Source organism: Schistocerca gregaria, unplaced genomic scaffold (assembly GCF_023897955.1).
Source record: "Schistocerca gregaria isolate iqSchGreg1 unplaced genomic scaffold, iqSchGreg1.2 ptg000650l, whole genome shotgun sequence".
In the NCBI taxonomy this organism is placed as follows: domain Eukaryota; kingdom Metazoa; phylum Arthropoda; class Insecta; order Orthoptera; family Acrididae; genus Schistocerca; species Schistocerca gregaria.
Window position 1 is genome coordinate 105001 of NW_026062035.1, and position 5000 is coordinate 110000.

Genomic DNA, 5000 nt, shown 5'->3' on the forward strand with positions numbered 1-5000 from the left:
CAGAATGTCTCACATCACCCGCAAACAACGCAGCTCAAATCAGCCAGCAACACCCACAGTGGTCCACCCAGTATCAACACAGGACGCAACGCCACGCCACAACACAAAAGGTACAAGTAATAAAATACCCTTTGGCCACACCCCTTATAAAGGCATCGAACCAACCCACCACCTGACACCAGCCAAACGTACATCCTGATTTGACACATCTCTGGCAACCTAACCCACGTTGGCCCTTAACCTAACCCACGTTGGCCCTTAACCTAACCCACGTTGGCCCTTAACCTAACCCACGTTGGCCCTTAACCTAACCCACGTTGGCCCTTAACCTAACCCACGTTGGCCCTTAACCTAACCCACGTTGGCCCTTAACCTAACCCACGTTGGCCCTTAACCTAACCCACGTTGGCCCTTAACCTAACCCACGTTGGCCCTTAACCTAACCCACGTTGGCCCTTAACCTAACCCACGTTGGCCCTTAACCTAACCCACGTTGGCCCCTAACCTAACCCACGTTGGCCCCTAACCTAACCCACGTTGGCCCCTAACCTAACCCACGTTGGCCCCTAACCTAACCCACGTTGGCCCCTAACCTAACCCACGTTGGCCCCTAACCTAACCCACGTTGGCCCCTAACCTAACCCACGTTGGCCCCTAACCTAACCCACGTTGGCCCCTAACCTAACCCACGTTGGCCCCTAACCTAACCCACGTTGGCCCCTAACCTAACCCACGTTGGCCCCTAACCTAACCCACGTTGGCCCCTCACCTAACCCACGTTGGCCCCTAACCTAACCCACGTTGGCCCCTAACCTAACCCACGCTGCACCTTAACCTAAGTTACGCTGCACCTTAACCTAAGTTACGCTGCACCTTAACCTAAGTTACGCTGCACCTTAACCTAAGTTACGCTGCACCTTAACCTAAGTTACGCTGCACCTTAACCTAAGTTACGCTGCACCTTAACCTAACTTACACTGCACCTTAACCTAACTTACACTGCACCTTAACCTAACTTACACTGCACCTTAACCTAACTTACACTGCACCTTAACCTAAGTTACACTGCACCTTAACCTAAGTTACACTGCACCTTAACCTAAGTTACACTGCACCTTAACCTAAGTTACACTGCACCTTAACCTAAGTTACACTGCACCTTAACCTAAGTTACACTGCACCTTAACCTAACTTACACTGCACCTTAACCTAACTTACACTGCACCTTAACCTAAGTTACACTGCACCTTAACCTAAGTTACACTGCACCTTAACCTAACTTACACTGCACCTTAACCTAACTTACACTGCACCTTAACCTAACTTACACTGCACCTTAACCTAACTTACACTGCACCTTAACCTAAGTTACACTGCACCTTAACCTAAGTTACACTGCACCTTAACCTAACTTACACTGCACCTTAACCTAACTTACACTGCACCTTAACCTAACTTACACTGCACCTTAACCTAACTTACACTGCACCTTAACCTAACTTACACTGCACCTTAACCTAACTTACACTGCACCTTAACTGTCACATGTAACGTCACAGGAATGTAGCTTTGCCTAACAGCAACCCTCTGAACATAGTTCACTGCTTGGATCCTCTGGTGTCATGTGTATTTCTTGATGCCATGGTGCGTACCCTCACATAAAGGTCTTTCGAGTGTTGCGTACTTTCTACACAGTCCCGCTAACCACTGGAAGGGTGTACCGCTACAGAACGAATATCGCCCTCCCCTCCTGCCCTTCCAAGCTGGTCGGTCAGGCGTTTGTTTGTGAAATGAGCCTTGCAGCTGTTCAGTTGCATTCGGTTGTCGATGCAGTCAGTGTACGTTGTGGTACGGCCTGTGTGGACTGTCCGCTGATGTACGCGTAACCCACACTGATCATCCGTCGTTACGTACTGAGTGACATAATGTGGCACATGCTTGACCGTACACCGGCTGCGCCCTACAATGGCGAATCATAAGGGCCATATGTTGTGCACGATGCTACTTGTCTCGTCTCCCCATTACAGCGAGATTGCACTGTTGTACGCCGTACAGACATGTGGTAAGTAGGTACGGACGAAAGTATTGCATGTTGGCCCCCCCCCCCCTCCTCCCTCTGCCGGGAATCAGCGTGAGCCGTCTGTTGATGTAGCGACGAGGGTTTTCCTATTTAATCGTATTGCCCCACACAACATGATAGCACGGTGGACCGCGTTCCACATCTGCGACATGCTACAGAGGCCGGTTGACAGTCGACCGCGCAAGGGACATTGCACACGTGCGCGGACCATCTTCCACGTGTTCTCTCGTGTACATGCCGCAGTGTGTATGTGGGCTGATGTAGCGTGTCGTGACACATAACATGCAGGCATGCCAGAATCGTAGATTTCGCAAATGTAGATTGACGTATACGTTTGCTGCCAAAGATCCGCAAATGAACTGGAAATCAGTTGTTGAGCGGTTGTTCGCGCTGCAGGTGCATCGGTGATAGCGACGATCGGTACATCTGTGAACCGGTTGTTTCGGCGGTACCCGCCATGCCCCCGAACCTGAGTTGGCCATGTGGGTATGAAGCGATACGAGGCTGTGGCTTGGCGGGACAGTCCCCGGCCGGTGAGGGGGGGCCGCCCGGCGTGCTGGCCGCGCGCTGCGTGAGCGCACGCACTACAGCCGGCTGGTGGGGGGCGCCCAGTGGCAGGAGCGCCGGCCGACGGGCCCGGCTGGCGTCCCAGCTATGCGCCGGCGCACCCTGCGCGCGGCGCCAGGCGGCCAAAGTGGGTTCTGCCGAGCCCGGTGCGAAGCGCGGTGGACATCTGCAGTGTGCTGGTCCGATTGCGGACTGTGTGCGTTGAGGATGCGCCGCCGCCCGGCACTCGGCGTCGCGACGCCGTCTGCTGCTCGGTCGCCCCCAGCGGTTCTCGCAGGTGGTTTGTATCGCAGCTCTGCGGACGTGTTGGCGCGTGCGCTGTGCTGGGAGAGTTCGCTTCTGCACCCAAGTGGGGCTTTGCCCTTCTGTGGCGCTGGCGTTGGAGCTGCCGGTCACCGTAGGTGGCGCGTGTTGTTTCCCGCCGGCAATGCCACGACAGCACGCTCCCGGGCCTCTGTCGGCAGCGGCAAGCTCAGTTGGGAGCACGGGTGTTCGCACTGAAAGCGTCTACTCGCCTATCTCCGGGCGATTGCGCCTCTCTCGAACCCGACCAAGTACTTAGGACGGCGCTGCGCGCCGCCGGAACCTGAGAGGGTTTCGAGGTGTATCGTGCAGGGGAGCTCAGCCTCCTCCTGTTTGCAGAATAATTGAGCGGACGCTTGCGTGTTCGCGCGGGCCCTCGGGACACACTCCCGGGCGGCCGGCTGCTCAGCTCTCGTTGACGCAGCTCCCTGGTTGATCCTGCCAGTAGTCATATGCTTGTCTCAAAGATTAAGCCATGCATGTCTCAGTACAAGCCGCATTAAGGTGAAACCGCGAATGGCTCATTAAATCAGTTATGGTTCCTTAGATCGTACCCACGTTACTTGGATAACTGTGGTAATTCTAGAGCTAATACATGCAAACAGAGTCCCGACCAGAGATGGAAGGGACGCTTTTATTAGATCAAAACCAATCGGATTGGCTCGTCTGGTCCGTTTGCCTTGGTGACTCTGAATAACTTTGGGCTGATCGCACGGTCCTCGTACCGGCGACGCATCTTTCAAATGTCTGCCTTATCAACTGTCGATGGTAGGTTCTGCGCCTACCATGGTTGTAACGGGTAACGGGGAATCATGGTTCGATTCCGGAGAGGGAGCCTGAGAAACGGCTACCACATCCAAGGAAGGCAGCAGGCGCGCAAATTACCCACTCCCGGCACGGGGAGGTAGTGACGAAAAATAACGATACGGGACTCATCCGAGGCCCCGTAATCGGAATGAGTACACTTTAAATCCTTTAACGAGTATCTATTGGAGGGCAAGTCTGGTGCCAGCAGCCGCGGTAATTCCAGCTCCAATAGCGTATATTAAAGTTGTTGCGGTTAAAAAGCTCGTAGTTGGATTTGTGTCCCACGCTGTTGGTTCACCGCCCGTCGGTGTTTAACTGGCATGTATCGTGGGACGTCCTGCCGGTGGGGCGAGCCGAAGGCGTGCTTGCGCGTCCCGAGGCGGACCCCGTTGAAATCCTACCAGGGTGCTCTTAGTTGAGTGTCTCGGTGGGCCGGCACGTTTACTTTGAACAAATTAGAGTGCTTAAAGCAGGCAAGCCCGCCTGAATACTGTGTGCATGGAATAATGGAATAGGACCTCGGTTCTATTTTGTTGGTTTTCGGAACCCGAGGTAATGATTAATAGGGACAGGCGGGGGCATTCGTATTGCGACGTTAGAGGTGAAATTCTTGGATCGTCGCAAGACGAACAGAAGCGAAAGCATTTGCCAAGTATGTTTTCATTAATCAAGAACGAAAGTTAGAGGTTCGAAGGCGATCAGATACCGCCCTAGTTCTAACCATAAACGATGCCAGCCAGCGATCCGCCGCAGTTCCTCCGATGACTCGGCGGGCAGCCTCCGGGAAACCAAAGCTTTTGGGTTCCGGGGGAAGTATGGTTGCAAAGCTGAAACTTAAAGGAATTGACGGAAGGGCACCACCAGGAGTGGAGCCTGCGGCTTAATTTGACTCAACACGGGAAACCTCACCAGGCCCGGACACCGGAAGGATTGACAGATTGATAGCTCTTTCTTGATTCGGTGGGTGGTGGTGCATGGCCGTTCTTAGTTGGTGGAGCGATTTGTCTGGTTAATTCCGATAACGAACGAGACTCTAGCCTGCTAACTAGTCGCGTGACATCCTTCGTGCTGTCAGCGATTACTTTTCTTCTTAGAGGGACAGGCGGCTTCTAGCCGCACGAGATTGAGCAATAACAGGTCTGTGATGCCCTTAGATGTTCTGGGCCGCACGCGCGCTACACTGAAGGAATCAGCGTGTCTTCCTAGGCCGAAAGGTCGGGGTAACCCGCTGAACCTCCTTCGT

The 5000-nt window shown here is 53.8% G+C and overlaps 1 non-coding gene across 1 annotated transcript in view; it reads left to right on the plus strand.

Moving 5' to 3' along the window:
* Positions 1-3375: 3375 nt before the first annotated feature.
* Positions 3376-5000, plus strand: part of LOC126318034 (small subunit ribosomal RNA) — a 1893-nt gene continuing 268 nt past the window's right edge. Inside the window, exon 1 of the ribosomal RNA XR_007557121.1 lies at positions 3376-5000. This exon is cut by the window's right edge and continues 268 nt beyond it. This is a non-coding gene — a ribosomal RNA (small subunit ribosomal RNA).